The sequence below is a fragment of the Equus caballus genome, chromosome 29 (assembly GCF_041296265.1).
Source record: "Equus caballus isolate H_3958 breed thoroughbred chromosome 29, TB-T2T, whole genome shotgun sequence".
Classification (NCBI taxonomy): Eukaryota; Metazoa; Chordata; class Mammalia; order Perissodactyla; family Equidae; genus Equus; species Equus caballus.
The window spans coordinates 35,971,718-35,985,618 of NC_091712.1; positions in this window are offsets into that span (position 1 = coordinate 35,971,718).

Sequence of the window (13,901 nt, forward strand, 5' to 3'; positions counted from 1 at the left end):
GACTGACTTACAGGGAGAGTGTCCAGTGGCGGTCGTCTGGACAAAGTGTGCACCCGCAACCGCCCCCTAAGAGAAGCTTGCTTAAGTAGGCAGAGAAACAAAGGCTGCATGCTTACCAAAGGGCTGTCCCTGGTACGACCAGCGTTCCCAGGAACAGTAGCTCACATGGAGGGGCTCTATGTCCCTGTAAAACATGATGTTCTTCTCGCGGGATAAGGGAGGATCCAGGCTGGCCAGGCCCAGATTGTTACAAATCCCGGTAGCTGGGCTCCCTGCCTGGAAGGGAACCAGAAGGACACATGATTGCAGTGGGCTTGGGGGTTTCTGCTGAGCAAGCAAGGCCCAGGCCCTACAAAGTGGCTGCTTTAAAGAAATATGTTGTTAGATTTTATAATAGAAATTATAACCTAGGAAGGTTATAACCTAGGAATTTGGGATTTGTGAAACTCTCCCGATTTTTCTTTTAGAAAGGTCAAATATGGCCTATTATGGAAATTAATCATATTTAAGAGAACTGCAGGGGGAAAAAATAAAGTAGAAAATGCAAATCAAAATAATCCATTTGATAGGAAAGAAACAATGTAACTAGATATATTCTCAGCCGATGTTAATGAAGACATCTGTTTTTTCCAGCCAGACTCTTGCTAATAAAATATCACCAGCTTCTCTGAGTCAACACAAGTGATGACACTGAAGCTACTAACACCTTTTTTTTTTCTATTTTAACCTGCAACACTCACAGCATGGAGCAATGGAAAACCTCATGTGATGGGAGCGTATGGTTCGTAAGAAGTGTAAGGAGAAGTCTACTTAAGATTGTGAAAAAGCAATTCTTATACGGAGAGTATCTTATTATTGCCCAACTAAGTACCTAGTACCTTCTTGCATACCTTCTTCTTATTGCCCAATTATTTACCTTAGTTTAATGTATGTGAGAAATTCAAGTACTATTAGACTTAAAGCATTCATTTTATCAAAAATATATTATTCGCAGTATGAATGAATATCAAGAAATCTGAATTTTATTTTTCCTTCCTTCATTAGTTTCTTTTCAAATCTCACCCACTTTATTTTTTTCCCTATGTTTCCTCCTATAGGATGAGAATGCTAGGATGTACCCTGGCCTAGAGCACAATAATGACAATAAACGGGGTGAAATGTTAAATAAAGTTGAGACAAACAAACAGGAAGCAGCATTCTTTATAAAATTGGGTTACTTCAAATGCTTAAACAAAATTAATTGAAAAGATGCCACAGCAAGAATGGATGGCTTGGGGATTTAATTACCTTTCCTGTGAATGGTTACTCATCAACGGCCATAAGTGGTCAGGATGCTAGACCAGCTGCAAGAAACTGTGTCCCTAGGTATATCTTGAGAGGAGTGAGAGTTTGTTAAGGTTTCCCATTGAGTGTTACATTACTGAGAGGAAAGCAACCAAGGGCATCCTACCCAGCACTGTTTTTGTTTTTGATATTTTGTAGCTTTGTGTGCAAACTGGGTGTTGTGAATTCCTAGGATTTCCCATCATTACTAATAGATGGAAAGAGAGGAGCAGATGCTTTCATCATGGAGGTGGGAGATGAAATTAGTGTTTTCATATTTTATGCCTGGGCATGCGGAGTCCTCACTGCATTGTCAGATCCTAAGCGGGATCACAAAGGTCTTCTGTGCACAGGGAGAGTGCGTTGCTGCTTTCTTAGGCTTTTTCTCTGTTAGGGATTTGAGTTTCACTATAAAAGTCACTTATCTAGTTGACTCTCTGACCTCTTAGGTCATGTAGCTGTAGGTCAGTGGACAGCAAGCAGGGTCACCAACACTGACAGCATCCTCCTAGTAGCAGTCTTGGAATGTACTATTTTAGGTGAATCTGAGAAGTTCAAAAGTGGAGCAGACAGGACCTAGGAAGACGCATGCATGAAATGCCTCACTGGACAATCATTCTCTCCCAAAAGATGAGCCCACAACTGCTAAAGTTACAGCAGCAAATCTAACTTTCACAGTTTCAGAAATTGCCATCAGATCGTGCAGTGACTGGGCAAGATTGATGTGACAACCTGAAATATTCTGCTGTCTCCCTTTGCTTTTCGCCAATAGAGAATGGATCAAATAGTTACATAGAAAAGAAATATGAGTAGAATAAGGTATTGCTGACTTGAAATCTCAACATTTCTGCCGCTAAGAATGAGTCATTAAAGAGAATTCTTATGTGATGAGACAGGAAAGGTTAAGAGCGGCTGAATTAGTTCCAGTTCTGTAGCTCCTTTTAAAATGCAACATTCTGTTACCTAATGCCAACTGCTTACAGTCAGGAAACCAACGTATACATGTCGGGGAGAGGAGGAAGGATGGTGAACACCCAGGATGAGTAATACATAATAGTTTATGGCCCTTTTCCCCTTCAGATGGAGAACAGTGGCAGGGTAACCATCTGCCTCTTTTTAAGCAAAACTCTCTTTAAATTGAAAGGCAGATATTTACAACAAAGCCATTGGAAGATTGTAATAATAATCAGAGAGTCAGAGGGCTAGCTCATGAGCAGGAAATGAGATGTTTATTATATTCATAAATGTACATGACGTCTGTGTTTTTCCAGCATCGTATCATGGGGTCAGACAGACTTGGCTTTAGCTTCCAACCCATTTACTTGATAGCTGTGTGACCTCAGCAAGTTACCTAACTATTCTGAGCTCAGTCTCCTCATGAGTAAGTGGTTGTCATAATAATGTATATTTCACAGTGTTGTTGTAGGATTAAGTGCAATGATGTGCATAAAACAATTAGCCTGGTTTCTGATACATAGTAGACAGTCAATGGATGTTACTTGTATATTGGTAAACTATTTAATCATTATAAAATTAACAATAGAGTATTCAGGAAACATTGTTGGAACACATATCTGTTCTTTTTGAGGAATACATGTTTAACCGCCTCATCTTGAAGATACACGACAAGATTAAATGTGTTTTGATTACCAAAATCCGTAATAATCAGAAAACAATCTAGAAAAAAAATCTCAATATTTTCCCTGGATCTTTGTCCTTGTTTTGTCAGTTACTAGCTACGTGACCTGAGGTCAATCATTTGAATTTCTTGAGAAATCAAGATTTATCACTTGTTTATTAAGCATCGCTTACCTTGCCTCATGTTAGACTTGGGCAAAGAACTCTAGAAATTCAAATTGTTGTTGCAAGCCAGCAATGAAAAATAGTCCTAATCATGTCTTTGGGTCTGTTCACCTCTGCTCTGTGTATACAAACATGTACCAGAATTTTCCACAATACTGGAATATTCTGTATCTGAAATTTTAATAATTATAATTTCTGCAAGTTTTTTTAATAACAGATAAAGTAGTCATAAGGATTGTTGAGACAACTCACTTTGAAATACTTGAGAAGTATTCCTCTTTAAAGAACACCATATACACAATAATATTGTTACATATAGAAGTCATTTGAAATTTAAATAAGATTATATATAATAGTTTGTTCTACTGACTAGTTACTGTCTAGCTACAAATGTTAATAGTTACTGACCAGTTACTAATGTTAACAGTTAGTCATGAGTTACTAATGTCGGTAGACTTTTCACCTTTGGCTACTTTCTTTGAATCAAGTGATCAGTTTTCTTCGCATTCTTTTTTCCTCATCCACAGCTCATTAAAACTGAATTCCTTAGTTACGTTTAAATATTGGGACAGAAAAATAATATTCATCTTTAGGGTAACTAATAGGCCCACAGAGGTATCTGACATATGACTTTGGCCTTTTTGGTACCATCTGCAAATCTAACGTAACTAGACTTGTAAATATTAAGAACCAAAAAATTGCCAAATCGTATTATTTTTTTCTTGAGAGGCTGCACAGTTTTCTGGGAAAAAGAACAAGTGTGTCTTATCTACTTCACTGTAATAATCAATTCAACTACTAGAAAATCTCAACTGTTGAGTAAAATTATGTTTTTCATATGTGCATAGAACTTTTAAAAATATTTTTCTCTTAGTCATTTCCTAAATTTCTCTGGGCTAACTCTCCTGTGTTTTTAATTGATGCTCTATCGTTTCAGTCAAAACATTTAAATCCAGGGCCTGGCCTGGTGGCGCAGCGGTTAAGTTCGCACGTTCTGCTTCTCTGCGGCCTGGGGTTCACCGGTTGGGATCCCGGGTGTGGACCTGGCACCGCTTGGCAAAAACTATGCTGTGGTAGGCGTCCCACATATAAAGTAGAGGAAGATGGGCACAATGTTAGCTCAGGGCCAGGCTTCCTCAGCAAAAAGAGGAGGATTGGCAGCAGTTAGCTCAGGGCTAATCTTCCTCAAAAAGAAAAAAAAAAAAATTTAAATCCAGTTTCACTTGTAAAGTTACATCTCAAACGTATTCTCCAAAGCAAAATGAGTGGATGGCTTTCTGCTGAACTGAGGAGCTTCTTCACACAGAGGCAGAGCTGAGGCAAAAGATTTGTGAAAGATGGAGACATGTGTGCGATAAAGCCTTACACACATGGCGGCAGAGTTCTAAGCCCCCCTAAAATGAGAACACATTGCCACCCTCCAGGATTTAACAATGCCAACGTCCTCCTGTCAAGTCTGCTGTGAAGGACTTTAAAAACATTCTTCTGAAGAACCTTTAAACAGTTAGTGAATTTAAATCTTCATAAACAGAACAGCAACACTTAATTAAGTACTACAGACCAGTGAAAATGAGTGTTGTAGTCTGGAATGCATTATTTTGCTACTGTTTTCATCACTCTCAATATGACATTTTCCATTGTCTTTTCCATTAAAAAATATCATTTCTATAATCACTAATTACATTTTAATATTTTGCAGATGTTTTTAAACTACTTATTTTTCCTCTGGAAAACTCTATTCTTAAGCAAATAATTACCTGAGTCTACTTTTATGTCTAAAGTTATTTGTGAGTAGAAGTAATTAAAACCAGCTCAATTTGCTGAGTGCCCTTAAATCAAAGAACTACTGGCATATATCATACATATACTACTACTTTTCATTGGCTGCATAATATTTCCAGGTATATTTTTAATTTATTTAAGCATTATTTTATTCATAATAAGTGAATAAATATTATGCAATAAGCGAGCTCATTTTCATGTCTTTAAATATCGTCTATTTTATGAGGACTCTCAGATTTATAACCATAGTGATGTGGAAATAAATGAAAACCACACAAATGAGAGCAAGCAAAGACTATTTATTCAGAGCTTGGCACAGCAAGGGAGTCAGCCACCATCATTTGCTTTTGGCAGAGACTCAGAGGCAGGCGGAGGAGTGGGAAAGCTTTAGAGAGAAAGAGAGAAGGCTTCAGGGTGCCCCGATTGGAGGCTGTTGGTGCCGGGAAGCTGTCGGTGGAGAAACTAGAAGCAGAGGATCCTATGTGATTAGTTAGGGGTATATATTTGTCTTTCTCCAGTTGTTCCAAAATTACAAGTAGGGGCAAAAATTAGGAAAGCTGGCAGTTTTTGTCAAGTCCTGGCCATTTGGGGCTAATTGTTACAGGGGTTATTGTTTGGTTTCCTGGACTGGTTGTTAGAGATAGTTGCCTGATTTCCTACAAGTATGACTTATAGATAGTAGTTTGGCTTCCTGGTCTGGTTACTGTAGATTGTGGGTTGGGGTTCTATTGTTATAAATGGTCCCACCATTGCTGTTTGTATATTCAGTATCTCGGTGAAAACCATTGCTCATCATTCCAGACTCCTGGAGCCTGTTTCCAGTTGCTTATTCAGAATCTCCAGATCAATGTTTAATAGGTATCAATGGGACAAGGTAAACAGCTAGTAATTTAGCCTTTCTTCTAGCCTCAAAAATGCCAAAGATCAATTCCATTTGCAGCACTAACTCAAGGAATCGTTCAGATTTTACTTAAACCAAATATGAGAAAAATGAGACTCTGACCAAGGAATACATATCATGCTAAGCACTGTATTTGAATTGTTTATGGAATTAGGAGTGACTGTATTAATTAGTTGCAGCTGAACTGGAGAAGGTGAAATGGTGACCCGATCCTTGAGGGGTCTATATGACTAGCTAGTCACCTACACTTGAAGGCTTTGTGACTACATTAAAAACATATATGTGTCCCCAGATCCAATGTATTTTCTGAACTGAGGATGTTCCCACAAACAGCCTCATCTTTCATGACAATGCCCAACGTAAGTGAAGAATGGTTGGGATATTGGGCATTGTGCTTGGGAGTCATGAGACCTTTATAGGCTGCTGCTTTGCATGTCATTAGTGACTCCACATTGAGGGCCCCTCCAGTGTCCAAGGATAGAAGATAGAATGAAAAATAAAAGGAAAACTCAGGGAACCCACTGTCATCTTGTTCTTCCAGTCCAAGGTCCATAACCAGTCTGCCTTCTTTTCTCCAGCTTTCAGATTCTCCCTGTGACTTTATGTATTGTGTTCAGAGTTTCTATCTGTATTTAATGGGAAGAATAGGGAGAAATGTGTCTATCTCTTTTTGTTCCATTTAGGAAACCCAAAAAATGCATTTATGACAAACTTACTAGTAATAAGAGAAAAGCAAGTAAGACGACAGGCTACTGTTTTACTCCTGTGGTGTGTTGGAGATGGCATGGGAAATAGTAGCTCATAAATACACTGAAAAATGTGTAAATTGATTCAAACATTTTGAAAAGCAATTTAATAGTATGTTTGAAAAGGCTTAATAATTTTTATAACTTTGGATTCAAGATTTCTACATCTTAGAATGTGTCCTTAATAGAGAGTCACAAAGATTGATGTATAAATGATTTTAGCATTTATAATAACTAATAAATATTAATTTTGGAATAGGCTAAATAAAGTACACTATATTTCTATGACAGAAAAATAACTTATACCCATAGCCATTGTAACGTGAAGACCCTAGCATGTTTCTATAATTTTTTCTACATTTTGAGTTTTATGGGAGTTATCTAAACAGTTATTTTAGGTTAATATTTTTCACATTATGCTATACATTTTAAATAAGTTATTTCTCAAATGTTATTTTAACTTTATGAGTCGAAGTTGTAAGCTCTGTTGTGACCTATCAATATAATTTATCTTTTTAAAAATATTTATCTTTCTTATTATTGTTCCTTTGGATTCTTTTTTACTATGTGCTTTCAGCATTACAACAATAGCTAACTTTCTTGAGAAAAGACACATGAATGGGAAACTTCTTGAGTCCTCCCTGAATCCTTTAATATCTGAACAATTCTTTATTTCCTTCACATTTAAATGATAATTTCGAGGGGCAGATAAATTATTGGTACAGAATAACTTGCCACAAAAACAGCACCCTGCATTATGAAGTAAGAAATCTGATTCTCATTTCTTTTATTGTAGACTTTATTTTTATACCTGAGCATTTGAAATTCTCTCTCTCCATCTTTTCATAGAGAACAGCAAGGCATGTGTCTTTGACTTCTTTTTCCTACATTTATCCTACTCATCTGTTAACATGTCCTCTCATCCTGAAGACTGAAATTTCTTCAACTGTGGAAATTTTCATGTATTTTTAGACTTGATTATTTGCTCTCTTCAATATTTTCTGTTCTCTCCTTCTGGAATTTCTCTTAAAAACCTTTAAGAAATCTTTATTTTAACTTTGTTACGCACTTATTTGTTTTTAGAAGAAACATCCCTTTGAATCTTTCTACAGAGAAAAACTAAACTGTAAACATTCAGTTATTTTTGTGTTATGTGTATTTCTCAGCTTCACTCATTTGTTTGCATTTGTCTTTTACTTTAATGTGATTGGTTTTCCTCAATTTTCTCGTAATTCTTTACATATATACATGAATAGAAAAGTGCGGGTCAAATCGGCTGTTGTCTAGGGCTGCTTCAGCAGTGGACCTTGCTTTTAAAATTTGTTAGGGCCAATTTCAGGCTTCATGAAAGAGGGCAAATGTGTAGAATATAGATTTTCTTCATAAAATGTGAGCAGGAATCAGATAGGAAGGCAGAGGGCACCTACACTAGTTAAAAAAAAGTCTTTATTCTCCAGGTCGAGTCCTCTTCCAGGATGGAATAAAACACACTAACTCTCTTTTATTTTCTATATTTTTGGAGAAATCTGGAATTTCTTTGGAATCTGTTTTGCTTCTTTCTCTGGCTCATTTAACACGTTTCAACTGGCAGTATATTTATGTTTTAAATGATATATGAGAATGTGGAGTAAATATTTTTTATTGTACCAGAAACGTTTACTAAAGTTAGAAATATTTTAGATACTTTTGTATAGAGTGTATGTGATTTTGGTGTTCTAGTCACTGATATCTACAGTTGTTCTGTTTTACTAGATTTTGTTGTCAGTTACACATATTCCCTACTCTATGTTATACCTCTCTTTTTTTAGGACAACTTTATTTACTTATTTATTTGTTTTTTTGAGAAGATTGGCCCTGAGCTAACATCTGTTGTCAATCTTTCTCTATTTTGTATGTGGGTCACTGCCACAGCATGGCTTGATGAGTGGGATGTAGGTCTGTGCCCGGGATCCGAACCCGTGAACCTTGGGCTGCTGAAGTGGAGCATGTGAACTTAACCACTTTGCCACTAGGCCAGCCCCAGTATAACTCTCTGTCTTAACATTCATGGTTTCCCAGGAATAAAGATGACTTCATTAAATTTGGTCCATGAAACAAATGGTCCACCAATAAAATCTCTTAGTAATAGCTTAAGATATATCAGTTAGCATGCATTTTGAAGTGTTGTTTTTTTTAAATTATGGAAAAGGAAAGATGATTAACAAAGATATTAATTTGTTTGCCATTCACATAAATATTCTAACTTTCCAAAACTTCAAGGTTGACATGCCAAATATGTTTTGTTTACTGTATTAAAGACTCATGTCACCCCCATGCATAGCTTTGTGTTCAATGAATCAGATCTGCTGGGTCGCCAAGACCATTGTGTATATCAGCAACCCTAATATTAACTTCTCAGAGATCAGGAAACTATTTAATTATTTGCTTTGGGATCAGTCCCTGCATTCTTTAAAGAAGAAAAGTTGATGCTCCCAGCCTGGCAACAGTGTCAAAATCTTGTCTTTTATTTCCCCTATTGGTCTTTCAACCTAAAACCTGTGATCGTGACTGTTTTCCAGGGCACTGGCTTTGCCTCAGCTTCTTGGAATGTCTTGCTTGCAGGTTTTTCCTTAATTCAACTTTCCGCTATCTGGCTATTTGCAGTTACGGCTGTATTCTGTTGATCCAGGACACTACATACCATGACCTAGAAATCGACTTTTCTGATGACCATTAATCTTTGTAAAGCTCCACTTCTATCACACAAGTCCCCATGTATAAATAGAGTTCCTTGGCCAGTATATGATCCAGAGTGTCAAGGATGGTCCTAATATCAAATAATCCATTGCAGTTTCTTCAGAAGTCCTCATAAGCATGATCTAAACCAAGTATTTTTATGCCAAGGTTACATTTTCCAAACTATATCCCCACCAAAGAATAATAGAAACAAAAGGGCTATGACAAAGGATCTTTGTGGTGATGGACAGTTCTGTATCTTGATTGTGGGAGTAGTTACACAAATCTACACAGGTGACAAAATTACAGAGAACCGCACACAAACACAATCACAAGTGTATGTAATCCTGGTAAAATACGAATAAAGTCTGTGGATTGTACCAGTGTCAATCTTCTGATTTTGATATTGTACTATAGTTATGTAAAATGTTACCATTGGGGGCACTGGGTGAAGGCTACAGGAGGCTTCTATGTAATATTTTCCACAAATTCCTTCGAATCTATAATTATTTGAAAATACAAGAGAAGTACAGAAAAACCATTTGTCAAAAGATGCATTTGAACTTTTGGTGTAGAAAATAAGACTACTACGTCTTTTGTCTGCGACATCAAATACGCACTTCCAACCTGAATTTTAGGGTGCTTCATATCCTATTCACCCACGAATCTCTCTTTTTCCTACAAGTCTCTACTGTAAGAATTCCTCTTCCAGCAGGTACTGTCTTCCTATATGTATTCCATGTGCCCATTTTAGCCCCTGCAGCTTCAATACCTTGATAACTTGCTCCATAAACTAAACCATATCACTCTTGCCTTATATGAGTGCCTATTGTATTTATATTCAATTACACAGAAACATTTCCTTATTTTTTCATTGTTTATAGTGCTTTTATTTTATCAACTTGAAAATGAGGGCTATTATGAAGAAATCTGTCTTTTCTAATCCACCCAGAATCTACTTGACACAGTGGTTGACTGTATAGCAGGTGCTTGGTAACTGCTTGAGTCTGATAAAAGCTCTCATAAAATTATTTTGGAAACAGAAGATTAAGAATAATAGCAAACAGTGGTAATATTTGAAGCCTTTACAAAAGAAATCTTCTTTCTCCAAGAATTTAAAAAGAATGAAGCTGCAATGGAGCAAATTTAGTCTTTTCAACAAATGGTGCTGAAACAATTGGGCATCCACATGCAAAAGTAAATGAATCTTATATCCTTCACAAAAATTAACTCAAAATGGTTCATAGACCTAAATGTAAAACACAAAACTATAAAAACTCCTAGAAGATAATAGAGGAGAAAACCTGGATGACCTTGGGTATAGGACGACTTTTTAGATACAATGCCAAAGGTACAATCCTTGAAGAAATTAATTGATAAGATGGACTTCATTAAAATTAAAAACTGCTCAGTGAAGGACAATGTCAAGAGAATGAGAAGAGAAGCTGCAGATGGCAAATAAGCATATGAAAATATACTCCACATCATTTGTCATCAGCAAAATGCAAATTAAAGTAATAACGGGATATCACTATGCACGTGTTAGAATGGACACAATCCGAAACACTGACAGCAACAAATGCTGACAAGGATGTGGAGCAACAGGAACTCTCATTCTTTGCTGCTGGGGATGCAGAATGGTACAACCCCTTTGGAAGACTGCCTGGCAGTTTCTTACAAAAATAAATATAGTCTTACCATATGGTCTGGCAATCGTGTACCTTGGTATTTACCCAAAGGGTTGAAAAGTTATATCCACACAAAAACCTGTGTATGAATGCTCTAGTGACAGTATACAATTAATGTAAATTTACTATGACAGAATTTGATTTAACTGTTTCCCATTGTATTTCTTTAAATATTCAGTGCATGTTACTATGTAGAGTTTTTGTCTATATTTAAACAATGTAGGGGAACCCTTAATAGACAATTACTCATTAAAATCTGGTCATTGTAATCAGAGTGTTTTCTTTAATCTTGTTGTTATCAATTAGACAAATAAAAACCCAATGTATGCTCCTGAAATTATCCATCTAAGCTTTGATGATAATTACGTAAGGCTTAAGAAGAGCATAAAAGGGGAAAACACAATCACTTTATCATTTTTACTATTCTAAAGCTATCAAATTTAAAAAAATGTTATCCTTTAGACCAAAGGAATTTGTTCCCTTGATATGAAAGAGCAACTCTGAAATTCAAACTTACAGAGAGAATACTTACTAAGATAACAAAAACTTATCATGAAGTTAATGAACCAAAACACCTGTCCAATCAAGGTACTTTTTCAGTGAATAAAATCATTCATTTGATATTCTCCAGAATAGTGTGAGATTAAAATGCAACAGTGAAGGACTAGCCCCAGTGGCCTAGTGATCAAGTTTGGCAAGCTCCATTTTGGCTGCCCAGGCCCAGTTCCCGGGTGCAGACCTACACCACTTGTCTGTCAGTGGCCATGCTGTGATGGTGGCTCACATACAAAAAAAGAGGAAGATTGACAATAGATGTTAACTCAGGGTGAATCTTCCTCAGCAAAAGAGGAAGATTGGCAACAGCTGTTAGCTTAGGGTGACTCTTCCTCAGCAAAAAAATAAATAACATTTAAAAATGCAACAGTGAAAATAAAAACTTATTCATGAACTTTTTGTGAAAAAATCTCACATGAATTTTTTGTGAAAGGATCTCAAATGAGAAATATTTCAAAAATATCTCATGAAAGAATAATGTGGGGTAATCATTATTCAAAAACTATATAGAGCGGCCAGCCCGGTGGTGCAGCGATTAAGTTCACATGTTGGGCTTTGGCACCCAGGGTTCATTGGTTCAGATTTCGGGTGCAGACATGGCACCGCTTGGCAAGTCATGCTGTGGTGGGCATCCCACATATAAAGCAGAGGAAGGTGGGCACAGATGTTAGCTCAGGGCCAGTATTCCTCAGCAAAAAGAGGAGGATTGACAGCAGATGTTAGCTCAGGGCTAATCTTCCTCAAAAGGAAAAAAAATAGAATTCTCAACTAGATTTTGCACAACTCTGTAGACTCAATTATTTAGTTAAACACTGGCTTGTCTAAATGGCAAAGTGATTTGAGTTATTGAAGACAGATAATCCACACAAATCTGAAAGAATCTGTCCCCAAATTTCAAAGACAAGTATGTACCAGAATTTTTATTTAAGTAGTTTGATTCAAACTGACCCAAATGTATAGTGATAATGTCAGAATCATAAGGAACTTTTTTCTCTCATTTATGATGAAGGGCCTTAGGATAACATGATATTCCCAATCTCTCTTAACTAAGCAAAGAATGATAAACTCAATTATCATGCACATAGACATAATGCAAAGAATTGCTCAGCACCAAATTGTTACTAAAATCAAAATGTTTTTCAAAATATCAGCTTACTAATTTTAAAGTTCTTATAGATAAATAACAAAAAGCCAAGAATAATGAGGAAAATTCTGAAGAAGAAAGTTCATAGCGACATTTTTTAAAAGAGAAATTGGAATCCGTCCAGACATCATTGATAATAGAATAAAACATCAGTATTGGCATATCCATATAATGGAATAAAATTTAGCATTAAAAATGAAGTATACCCAACTAAATCAACAGGAATGTCTTAAAATATAATGCTATATAAAATTAGGAGTTCAAAGAAATACCATATCTATATATCAATGTTATTCCATTTGAAAATTTTAAAACCAAGCAAAGCTATGCAACGTGCATGAACAGAGCATGCATGAGCAGATATTTCATATTTACATAAAATATTAAATTCCAGTATTAATAGAAATGAATTTTAAATTTGAACCACCTATTATCTTCATTGATGAAAATAGGAAGTACTTGACGAGTCTATTCGATATACAGAATATCAGGGTGGAAGAGATATAATGTTCATGGTCTACTGGCTGAAGGATAATTTGGTGAAGGCTTTCCAAGAATAATTTGATATGCGTTATTAACTTGTTTTCAATAAAATATGCTTTTACCTTTCCCTGAAAATTCTACTTTTAAGGATTTATCTTAAAAATCATTCAGCGATATAGAAGTGTGTTTATGAACAAGAAACCACAGTGTAGTTTTATTTAAGAGGGCAATAAATAGGAGTATATGTCCATCAATTTGTTTGGTGAATAGAACGTGATTGTATGATAGATTGTATGTGCTAATGTTAAAAAAATGAAACTGTTACACTATGATAGAAAATGTTGGTTAATATTGCTTCAGGAAATCTTAAATCAAATTTCAGAAGATTTAAAATTCTCTCAAATAAAGTCTACCAAATTTTTATTTTATGGTGCATTGCTTTCATTTTGTTTTCTCAAGAGCTGGTTCTCACCTGAGACTCAGTAATTTATTATGATATAGTTATGAATAAAGCTGATATGAACATTCATGTGTAATTATTTTATGAACATATACTTTAATTTCTCTTAACTAAATGTATAGAAATGTAGTTCCATAATCACTGAGTACACATCCATTTAACTTTATTAAAAACTGCCAAACAACTGACCATCCATATGAGAATGGATATCCAAATTGTGGTGTATTCATATGATAGAATACCATTTAGCAACGGAAAAAGTAAAGGACTACTGCATGGGTAAATTTTAAAAACATTATGT